At 42.3% G+C, this 12457-nt stretch overlaps 1 protein-coding gene and 1 pseudogene across 2 annotated transcripts in view; one reads left to right on the top strand and one right to left on the bottom strand.

The window, feature by feature from the left end:
- MAF (MAF bZIP transcription factor) overlaps positions 1–12457 on the bottom strand; it is a 505697-nt gene that overhangs the window by 275497 nt on the left and 217743 nt on the right. The gene's annotated exons all lie outside the window — the stretch shown is intronic.
- LOC141510634 (5S ribosomal RNA) lies at positions 3078–3195 on the top strand (annotated as a pseudogene).

Raw genomic sequence — 12457 nt, forward strand, 5'->3', positions numbered from 1 at the left:
CATTTATTAAATTAGATTTCATAAATGTCAGCAGTGTTTGCACAGGAAATACACAGGTCTAAATGTGGACAAAACATAGAATTAATTTCCCCCCTCTGGGGAATTGAAATCCCTATAAGGGTTAAGGTGTGCTAGAGAGATGTGGGTAATAATTCAGGGTCTAGATGTTTAATATTAACACCCATCGGACTGTGTGTGCTGTTTGGCTTCAAGTCCCATCGAAAAAACAGCATCACAGGAGTATTTGTAGACATTTAAAAGAAGGAAATAACATATCTCAGCCCTTCCTCCAAAGGCTTCCAGAGTCACAAGGTTTCACCTTTCCCTTACTTTCAGATCCGCACAAATGCGCTGAGTTCTAGAAAACAAGTGACAAGAGGAGGAAATGGAACTTGGTAGAGAGGGTTGGTTTGGCTTAGGATCCTAGGATCACAAAAACCCAGAATCGCAGAATTGGAAGGGAGTTCAGAGGCTGTCACTCCACAAGATACCTGGAATGGAGAACAGCTCATTATCTCCCAAGACAACTTGTTCCACTGGTGGCTAGCTTTAACCATTGGGAGATTTTCTTTGTATCAAACCTAAAGAATACTCTTCATAACTCTTACTCTTAGTCCTATTTTTTTCCCTCTGGGGGCCAAATACAATAAGCCTTTCCCAGAAGACACCCCTTATCAGATCTTCCATAATTCTTTCCTTCTCCAGGATAAATATTCTCAGTTCCTTCAACTGTTTCTCATATGGCATGATCTTAGGATCATCCACCATCCTGGTCACCCTTCCCTGGAAACTCTCCGACTTAACAAAACTCTTCATAAAATGTGGTAGTCAGAGCTGAACATAATATCTCACATGTGGTCTGACTTGATCTCAAACTATTAGAAAGGACCTGAGTAATCATTCAGGCCAATCCTACCTCATTTTAAGAAGTTACACAGAGGTCAATGATTTCCTTAAGGTTATGCCCACCAGTAACAATGAATCTGGAATTTAACACAGGACTCCAGTTTTGCATTTCAGACTGTTTTCATTTCAACAGACTACAAAATCAAATTTTCTTATCCCTGCTATATATTTAGCCAACTGATAATCATTAGCCATGCTAGAGAAGTCATATTATAAAATAGAAAACTAACAAGCTATAATTCACATATATACCCAGGCAATTCCCTCCACATTCCATCTCAATGTCTGCTAAGTTCTTCCTGGTTGAAAACATATCCATGAACCATGTGATTTACAAATTCCAATTGAATGGAACAGGTTAGATTTTTATTATGCAAATAAACAAGTATATCTATTTCCATATATTTCACATTGAAAACTGTTGTTTTCTTAATCAGCATCGTGTCACACTGAAAACTGTTATTCTCTTAATCAGCATTGTGAAATGGACTATAGGAAGAGATAACCGACAACCTAGAATCATTGGATCTGGGATTTGAAGTTGGAAGAGCTGATCTATTCCCAAACCCTCATTTCACATAAGAGGAAACTGAGGTCTAGTGGGGTTCATTGAGTTGTTCAAGATCGCTCAGTAGGTAGCAGAGCTGCAGGACAGCAGTTTCTTGGAAATTTGCCAAAAAGAAGGAAAGGTCCCAGCTTCACGAGCATGGCTCTGGTCAATGGAAAGAGAAATGCAGTGCATTGATGAGAAAACTGCAGACTTCCAGATCTAGGACTGCAGTGCCCTACCCATTTCCCTTGTCTGTTATTTCCTTCTGTTATCTCCAGTGTCTGTTTCTGGAGGAAGATGAAGCTATAGTCTTTTTCTTTGAAAAGCAAATCCTAGGCCATTTTCATGAATCCCTAGACCATCCGGGTCCAATACCCTGACGCCAGAGTCAGTCTTAAAATGATGATGGGGTAAACATTGAGTAGGTTTAGAAATCAACTTGGAAGATAAATAATAGGGAGACCCAAGGTCAATGGGGGCAAACTCTAAAAGCCTAGCAATTTCATTTATCACTATTAATGTTACCCTTTAATCAGTGATCATCAGCCAAAGGTTTTAAAATTGGAAAGGATCTCAGAAGGTATTTTATCTTTCTCTCTTGTATTACAAAGGACAAAACTGAGACCCACAGAAGTTAGGGGACTTGCTTAAAGTCTCAGGGAAAAATCAAGGAAGGGATAAAAATTTTAACTCAGTTGTACTGATTCAAAATCCAGCATTCTTTCCATTACAGGGAACTACATTATTCTCTGAAAACACTATTCTGAGGCTATACAAAGTTGAGAGAGACATTCTTTTGGTCAGAAATAGATGAAACATTTCAGGGCTATCCCTATATTATCTAGTGAGCTAAAAATAACTATAACAGAAACATTCATTTCTCTAGAGTTGTGTATTATAAAAAGCATTTTCCCCACAGCTGATCTTCAAGACTACCCATGGACTCAGGAGTATTCTGGTAAATGTTTAACAACCAGCTCTCCAATGCTCCCCACCCCAAGACTTCAGGACACAGTTTTAAATTTAATTTAAATCATTAACATTTTCTCCATCACTTTCTCAAATTTAGGCAATCAACAAAACAATAAATTAGCTTCCAATTTGTAGCTTGTTTGCTGATTGCTTCCACCAAAAATTTAACAATCAACTCTTTTGAAAGATGATTTGATGAGACTATAGTAGGTGTTAGAGTGGAAAGGACTCTGAAAGCTTTGACTGTTACTGTCTGTTTGTCATTAGGCACGTCAACTCTCAGTCTCAGTTTCCCCCTTTGTCAGATGAGTATAAACATTCTCACACTGCCTGCTTCAAAGAATTGTGTAGTTAAAAAACATGGTTTTTGTCCATTTTCGAAGACCAAGACATCAGGGAGTTGATGCTGTGACAAGCATATGAATTAGATTTGAGTGAGGGGGGACTGTGCTAAGTCCCCAGTCTCACTTTCTCCTACAGAGCCATCTAGATCCAGTGGCCAGATATGAATCAGGACAATTGGAGATGAGACAATCAGGATTAAGTGACTTGCCCAGGGTCACACAGCTAGTAAAGAGTCAAGTATCTGAGACTGGATTCAAACTTCTGTCCTCCTGACTTCAAGGCCAGTGCTCTATCCACTGAGCCACTTAGCTGCCATACCACCCTGAATGCTCCCGATCTCATTTGATCTCAAAAGCTAAGCAGGGTTGGGCCTGGTTAGTACTTGAATGGAGACCCCTTGGGAATACCAGGTGCTGTTGTGTGGTTTAAATGAAATGATATAGGTAAAGTATTTTTGAACTCCTAGGGTATCATAGAAACATCAGCCCTTATTATTATAATGTATAATTTATCCAAGAAAAAAATGTTCAGGTGGTATTACTAAGACAAAAATAATACATCTCGACAATAGTAGAGGCCAATACAATAAAATTAAACCAATAATACACCTTCAGATTGAGGAGACTGCCTAGCCTTTTGTGTCAGTCCTGACAGAAGGCTCTTGGGAAAAAAATCAATAAGATTGATTATTTGGATGTCCAGTGTCCAGCTGCAGTACAATGTCCTTAGATGGCTGGAAGAGCAAGTATTATTTTACACACAATTTTGTGGGTTTCCAAAGAAGGTGATATGAAGTCACTCTGGTAGGTGATGTCTACTTTTGAAAGTAGGTAAAGGAAAGATGAGACAGAGAGACAGATATATATAGAGAGAGAGACTGAGAGAAAGAGACAGACAGAGAGAGAGAGAGAGAGAGAGAAGAGAGAGAGAGGAAAATAAACAAGACAGAGAGAGTTGGAGAGGAAGGAAGGGAGAAAGAGAATCAGGGAGAGAGATAAAAGAAAGTAACAGAGGAGAAGAAAGGAAAAAAGGAGGAAATGTGAGAAAAAGAAGAAAGGAGGAAGGGAGAGAGGAAGAAAGAGAAAGAAAGAAGAAACGAAAGAAGTATGACAGCTAAAGAAGGAAAGAGATGGAAAGAAGTAAGGATGACAAAAGAAAGAAAAGAAGGAGCAAAGAAAGGGAGGGAGGCATGGATACAGGGAGGAAGGTAGGGAGGGAGGAAGAAAGGAAGGAAGGGAAAGAAAGGAGGAAAGGAGGCAAAGAAGGAATGGCAGAAGGGAGGGAGGAAGGGTCATTATTTTTATGAGTATGATACATACTTAGCATAGAAATAAGTCTCCCACATAGAGCAACTATAACAATACTTCCCATTGATACAGTGTTAACAGTTTGACAGGTGGTCTCCTCACAATCGTCTCGGGATGTAGGGAACGAAAGTATTATTGTCCTACTTTTACAGGTGAGGGGATTGAGGCCTTAAGAGGCATAGTGAGTCACCCAGGATCACAGAGCTAGGAAATGTCAGAGCCAGAGTATGAATTGAAATTCAATCTACAATCTCCAGGCCAGCTGTCAATAATGAAGGCCTCCTTGCTCTAGCATACTGGGAAAGAGGGACATCGAACTTTCCAGGAGCTAACAGGACACTGTCTGTCAGCACATTCTGCCAATTGAACTGGAATGGTCCAAAGGGTTCAGTATCACAACCACTGCAGTTTTACTGGGTTAAGAAGAATAATCCCTCCACTGAAGTCTTTCCCTGAACCTTCACTGGGACATGGGGGGACCCTGGGTTCTCAAAAGCAATGTCATCAGAGTATCACAACTTGTGGCTCCATTGGGGCAGAAAAGGCTTTTGAACAAGAGCCCAAAGGTCAACCGAAAGATGTAGTGTTTGAGGAGAGGCCTAGTCAAATTTAGATGGTGTTATCACCAGCTAGACCATGGGCTGATGACTTTCCCAAATCCCAGTTTACGTCTACAAATCTAGTTCCCCTTATACTGTGCTAAATATACTTAACTTTTGAGACTGACTCAGCAGAGTGCCCTCTCTGCAGTACCTTCTCTTCTCTAGGCCTCAGACCTGTCCTTTGGAAAATGAGGGAGATGGAATAGATGAGATTATCTAACTAAAGCCCCTTAGAGGAGAGATGTCAAACATGCAGCCCAAGGGGTCCCATTGTTGAGGCACCAATCAGATTAAAATATAAATGTAAAATATTTGGCAAAATAACTAAAAGTATAATGGCATATATGCTCATCATAGCAGCATGCTCATTTATAAAAGGACATGGACACAAATCACATATGATGAGAAGGCATTGAGAGACCATGCTTTTCGTGAATGGAAGGAGGATGCCCATGGATGAGATCCATCCAAATATGGAATCAAGTTTATTGAGAAATTTGCCTCTTTGAGTGGATATCTGAAATAGTGCAGTCTTCGAGTTTTTTTGAGCATTGTATTGAATTAGACAAAAGGAATGAATTTAGATCCCATTTTTATGACTCTTAACTCAGTTAAGATTCATTAGGATGTCACAGTTCTATATTAAATGAAGACTTATTGTGTATGAAATGGCTTCTTGCCCATTGAGACTACTGCTTCCTTGGTTAGGAGATACAAAGTGTACACCCTGTCTTATTAGGTATTCATAATAAACAAAAGCCACACAATTCCTGCTACTGGCTTCATACAGATTGGTTGCAAGGGGAAGTCAAAAAGAGCAGTTTCAGAAGGTTTTGAGACCCTCTACCCTACTTACAGGAAGATGCTACTAATACCTTGGACAGCCATCCTTTAGAAACACCAGGGGTAAAGCCAGATGAGACCTAGAGATGAAAGCAGACAGCCACCCTGGATCTGTGATCTATGTTTTTTTTCCAAGTTTAGGATAAATTCGCTCACTTCTTTCTGGAACCCAATTTGAAACTCTTTGTGGAGTCCCTAAATCTAGTGTGGTACAATGAAAAGGGTCATGAATTTGGGGTCAGGAGTCTGACTTCACATCCTGAGTCTACTATAGAGTAACTGCATGACCCAACTGAGTGAGGATCTGGGTTAATCATTTTAATGTTTAGGCTTCAATTATCAGGTTCTTCACCTAAAAATGAGACAAGAGTAGATGACCTCGAAAATATATTTTATTTCTAAATCTCTGGTCCTACAAATCTTTTCCCTGGTTCTATGATACTGGAGATGAATATAACCACACAGAAAGAGAGAAAGCTGTCACCTACCCTGATCTTTTAATTTTATGAAAACTACATCTATTAAACACCTTTTATAGACAGAACACTGTTGGGAGCTGGGGCAAAAGTTAGTTTTAGAAACAGTTGCTACTTTAGACATCCTAGTGAATGGATGCCCTTATGAGCATGGTGGGGTGGGGAAGGGGTATGAAAATGGAAGAATCGAAGGATGGGGACTGTGCATCTCCTTTAGCTGCCCTTTAAAATCAAGAAAAAGGAAGGTCTAACATTCAAGGAAAATAAATCTGGAGACCTCTCTTTTTTTTTTTTTTTTTTTTTGAGTCCTGCAAAAACTGTCAGTCAGTGAACAGATTGCCTCTATATCTGGTCTGCGACTTTGGTTAGAAGTCAGAACTGAAATACACTTGACCCCTCACCTTCCCTGCTTCCTTATTGATCTCCCCCCAACATCTGAATAACTGGCTGGTACCATCACCTCCTGCTGATTCACTCTCCTGTGCACTCTGCCCACCCAATGTTGAACCTCCTTCCGGATGCCTTCCAATAGTAGCTCAACCACCTCTTACCCTGATACAGCTCCCCCCTAGTCTTGGCCTGCCTGTCACATAGACTTTGAATTGGGTTTTAGGGGGGTTATCTTTCCCACCACTTAGCAGCCAATGCTTTCTAAATGAGTGCCTTTTGTGGTAAGCCAACAGCCACACCAGAAAATGAAAAACAACCCACACATAAAGCTTCCATCTCTGAGCCAAATTTATTGGGTTGAAATTTTGGTGTACAGCCAGCTGGTATTTGGTCTCAAAGGGACAGGAACATAGTCTTTGAGGGGTCTTGGAGCAAAATCCATACATTCCTTCAGAGTATTGAAATATATTTTTCTTTATTTAAATTTGAAATCTTCTTTATGTGCTTATCTAGTCATATTGCTTCAGGAGTCTTCGGGGGGTCTCTATGACTGATTAACATACAGAACTCTTTGACTAGCATTTGAGGCCCTCTGCAAGCTGATGTCATTCTATCTCTTCCATTTGATAAGGGATTACTCTATCCTCTAGGCAAACTGGTCTATCCTTTGCCCTTCAATATATACTGTGATATGTTTTCCATCCTTTAAAGTCCAACTCCAATGTTGAAGCAGTCTTCCCTGCCTGTTCAGATCTCCCAAAGCATTTTGTCCCTCTGTAATACACTTATGTAATATTGGGGAGTTGAGTTATTTATATTTGTGTCTTAGCTAACCTTTGGAACATCCCCAGGGTTTAGCATGGGACTCCACTCACAGTAGATGCTTAATAGATGTTTATTGAATGAATAAATAGATTCATCTGCTGTCTCATCCTGGAACTTCCCTCAGTGACTGGATGCTTCCTAGTCCCGTAGTCTCCTTCCCTGGAATATTCTTCAGGAAAACCTTTCCCTCTTCTCCCATTGGTGAGTTACTCTTGGAAGCCTCCATTTTGTGATAGGCTCCAGTCTAATCTACTTTTATTGTCCTCCTGATTTTCTGGACTTCAAAAGAATGCTCCATCTTCCACCCCCATCTCCCTTTTGGGGGTTGTCTCCCTCCCCCCTACTATTGAAGGAAGAGCAGGAGCTAACTTTTTTTTCTTGAATTTCTGTCTCCAAAACTTAGTGTCATTCTAAGAACACAGTAAGTCCTTAATAAATCCTCCCTCTCTCCTTGTCTCTCTTTATCCCTCCCTCCCTCCCTCCCTCCCTCCCTCCCTCCCTCCCTTCCTTCCTTCCTTCCTTCCTTCCTTCCTTCCTTCCTTCCTTCCTTCCATCCTTCCATCCTATCTATCCACATAGCACATTTTGCAATCTTTTTTTTCATTAATCAAATGCTTAATCTCACTGCCCTGTATATGAGTAGATGAATGAGTCAGATTTCAAAGGATTTAAGCCTGAGAGGAAATATTTAAATCCTCTAAACAATTTCTTACATTTTACAAATGGAGAAACTGAGAGCCAGAAGATGATTGAAAAAATATTTATTTAGCACTTAAATAAGTGCTAAACACTGTGCTAAGTGTTGGAACTATAGAGATGGTCCCAGCTTTTCAGGAGCTTCCATAGGAAGGGGGGTGCAATACATATAGAGATTTCAGATATAAATCTGATACAAAGGGCCCATGATTTTTGGAATGAAGCATCAAAGGAGTGGCAATTTCTTCTTTAATGATGTCATTCCCACTGAAAAAATCATATCAGTTTATGATGATGACTCATGTGATAATGTCAAGGACTGTTAAAGAGATCCTTTTCTTCTGGGTCTTTATGGCTGTGGAAGTAGGTCCCAAGTAGCATCTCTACAGGGGAGGCCTCACCACATGATGGTTGTGGGAGTTGGACCGAAAGTATGACTGGGACTGGGGGAGGAAGAGGAAGAGGGGGAGGGGATGGTTTTACAATTTGGAGCCATTTACATAAGGTCACATAGAACTGGAATTAGAACATTGTATTTCGGACTCCAAATTTCCAGCTCTTCAGTTCTGCAGGCTATTGTGGATGAGCAAATTGAACCTGGTGATTCAGCAACTTGAATCTCACCCCAGTGGGGATCCTGGATTGACATCAAAACTCTTGACTTGGAAAGGCTTTGCTTAGTCTCCCTTGTCAGATTACACATGTCAGAATCCTGGGCGCCATCTCTAGCCGCCAGTTCACCTGCCCACCCCCAACCTCTCCGTCTTACCTGCTGTCATTGTTTCAAGTGTATCTTGGGAAGATGAATGCTCATGCCACTGCTGTTCTCTAAAATCTTCCATGAAGCTGAACAAATCCTAGAGTCCACAGTCCCCCAAAGCTCAAGTGTCTATGTAATTTTTCCCAACAGACTATAAACTCTTTGAGGGCAGGAAAAATTAGAGTGCTGACTTTTAATCATCACTACCTAGTACAGAGTAGATGCCTAATAAATGGTTGCTGAATTAGATGTAGAATAGAAGAGGCTTTGTTATGTTTAATTTTAGTAGGATTTAGAACATAGTGGGTCCTTAATAGATGTTTGTTGAATTAGTTGTAGAATTGAAGAGACCCAGGTTTGAGTCCCACCTCTAACCCCAATTAGCTCTGTATCCATGGGAAGGTAGGGGAGGGAACATTTATTTATTTAGAGTGCACCTCTTATTTGCTAAGCACTTTGCAAATAGTATCTAATCTGACTGTCATAACATTCTTAGAAAACTAGTATCATTATCCTCATTTCATAGCTGAGGAAACTAATTCTGAGTGAGGTTAAATGGCTTGCTCTGGGTCACACCATAACCAAGCATCTGAGACTAGATTTGAATTCAGGTTTTCATGATTCCCAGGTCAACCCTCTATTTACTGGGCCAACTAGCTTGCCAAAGGCAAGTTACTCAACCTGTCAGTGCCCATTGCCTCATGAGGGGTGTTGTAATAATCAAATCATGGTGTAACTATAAAATGCTCCACTGTCAGATGGACCTTGTCTTTTCTTTGTTTTAAGAGTTTAATAAAAAAAAATCTCAGTGGCTTACCTGGTGCACAATCTGTGCCAGAAGCAGAGTTTGGTCTTGCTCATTGCAAGGCCAATTCCCTCTCCATTACACCAGTCTTCCTCTCAAGATTATATTGTTCTCTAGTAAGAATAAAACAGTGCCTAAAAAGTTCCTCCAAAGCATTTTTCCCCCACAGGGAGAATAGAAATTAGAAAGTTCAGGCCTATAAAGTCAAATTCTTGACATTCTTCCTTCAATCAAAAAATGTGACCCTAGCTTTTCCAACAGACCCGACAAATAGGTCACAGGTGCTACCTATATTTAGGTCAGGAGACCCGGGTTTGAACATCATCTCTGACTATCTTCAGTGATTCTGTCAGAGCCTGAAGAGTATATTAAAAGGAACATTGTATTTGGAATCAGACAATCAGGATTTGAATCATGATCCTGCTAGATGACTTAAATTCTCTTGGCTTCAGTTTCCTCACCTGTCAATTGAGCAGGTTGGATTAGATGAGTTACAAGGGTCCTTCAGCTCTTAATGTTTCTACCCTTCTCTGAGGCCCTCTTTTCTCATCTGCAAAATGGACACAATAATGCATGTGATATCTGCTTTATGGGGACTTCTGTAGAATAAGGAACTTTGCAAATCCTTAAAGGGCTGTAGAAATGGAAGTAGTGACTATGGAGATGGATACCCAGAGAAACACAGAGGGAGGGTAGGCTTGCAAGTGCTTCTAGAAACCAAGCTCTCAGCAGTTTTTCTTTCAAATGAGTAGTTGACCTATCAATTATCAACAACCTGCTGTTAAGAGTTCATTCTTACAGTGTTGCCGGGAGCCTCCCAGTAAAATGGGGGATAATGGACTTGCAATCAGGAAGAGCTGAGTTCAAATCATCATCATTCAGACACTTTTAGATTATGAGATGGTGTGGTCAAATCACATATCCTCCCTTATACTGTTTCTATAAATGTGGATAATGAGATCACCTATACAATTGAAATTATATATATATATGATGAAGTGTTTTGTAAGCCTTTTTGATGGTGATGATGATAATCTGTGAATTCCCAGAGATGGTACTGGCTGAGTCCTAACTACCATTAGAGACAGAAGTCTTTGAATTAGTAGGCCAGCATCCAGGGGATTCAGGCTACCTCTGCAAGGCGAGTGCTTTCTCTGCATGGTCACCTCCATTTTGTTTCATGGTCTTCCACCAGCCTCTTGTGTCAGCCACCACCCCTAGCGTCCTGTCACTCTGGTGTCCCTCTTCCAGCCTGCCTTCTTTTCCCATTTCCTGGGGGCCATGAGGTCTAACGTACCAGGACCATGCGGCTCATCCTCTTAAAGAGGAATTGAACCCAGCTGAGCCCAAGTCCTCCCCAGTGCCACCTTCAAGATGCCTTTTGGCAGGACCCTGGTTCTGTGGCCATTTGAGAAGAAGGCGCTACCTTTAACAGGCTCTGCAAAGGAGCCGGCCTCTCTCTTTCTCTGGTAGGGCTTTATCTTCCCTAAAGAGTCCAGGGTGAGCAGAGTTTGGAGCTGCAGCAGTTTATGCAGATGGTTTCAAGCCTATTGGAACTAATTAAGTCTGAAGCAGGAACATTAGGCTTTCTGTCTCTGGCACCATTTGAAAGGGGCTCGGATTACAGCGGGCCTGGCTTGGGGACCATCCATACCCAGCAAATGGGCTCCTCGCACTGGAGAGGCCCATAGCGGAACACGGTTACACTATTATATAATGAGTCAACACAAATATCGTTATCGCCGCTTTGATACCTGCTGGCAGAGGCTGGGCCGGGCTCGAGCTGCTGGCTGGCCCGGACACAAGGGAGGGCTGCGGGCTGGCCGGAGCCAAGAGTGGCTGCGCCTGGCTCCCTCCCCCTGCCTCCGCAGGAGCTCGCTTCTCCCTCCGGCTCCCCCTCCTCCCCAGCCCCGCAGCCCCCCGGCCCCCCGCAGGGCTTCTGCCTCCTCTGCCCGGTGCACAGGAGGCCTCCTCTCTAAGGAGAGGCTCCCCTGCCTGACGCACGGAGATTAAGCAATTTGCTTTTAATTAGTATTGCAGTCAATTCTAAACTAAGCAGGAGCGCGGAGAGAAGGCGGGCGGGCTCGGAAAAGGGGCCGCGGCTCCAGTGAGCACGGTGCCCGGGGAGCCTGCCGCTGCCGCCGGACTCCCAGGGCCGCCCGTCCCCAGGCTGCCGCCCTTGCCTGGTTTTCACAAGCCTCTAACTCGGATGCACCAGTTAGCAGGGGCATCGCGGGGGGCTGCTGGAGAATGCACAAACCCGACCCCTGGATAGTGAAGTTTTTGGAGTATAAATTCTCTCCAGCCCGAGCAGGGGCCTCTTTTATTCCTCCATCCCCCTTCTCTCCTCAATCCAAGCACAACCTGGCCCCCCTAGGCTTATGGCAAATGGAAAACACTTTGCTTTCCGACTGAACTCACAGCAAGGTGGTCTCTCTATTGCCTGGGGACCCCAAGAGGAGACCCGGCAGGCGGATTGTCCCTTTTCCCGAGGACCTCCCTGCCTCCCAGCCCCGCTTGGCACCATTCTCTCTATCTGCAATGCCTTCCTCCCCCGCCCCTCCACCCTCAGTAGCTGAGTGCCTCAGATGCTGGTTTCTTCAGGGAGATTTCTCTATGCCCGCTGCCAATGCTCTCAGACTCTTTGTACCCCTCTAACGGACTCATCATGTACCGCTGTGTATTGTGGTTATCGGGGATGATGATGGTGATAATCAAGTAAGAATATAATCGTCATCATCATAAAATAAAGGTTAACAATAGCAACTAAATAAAACAATTACGATATAAATGATAATTAATATGATATTGTGCATTGGAGTTATCTGCGATAATTATTATTATAAGTGATGATAATAACAATATGGTGCTTTAAACAACATTTACTTCTACAGTGATTTAAACATTTGCAAGTTTCTTGCCCAGGATCACAGAGCTGGTAAGTGTTTGAAACAAGGTTGGAATTTAGGTCTTCCAGACT

This window comes from Macrotis lagotis, chromosome 1 (assembly GCF_037893015.1).
Source record: "Macrotis lagotis isolate mMagLag1 chromosome 1, bilby.v1.9.chrom.fasta, whole genome shotgun sequence".
NCBI classification, from domain to species: Eukaryota; Metazoa; Chordata; class Mammalia; order Peramelemorphia; family Peramelidae; genus Macrotis; species Macrotis lagotis.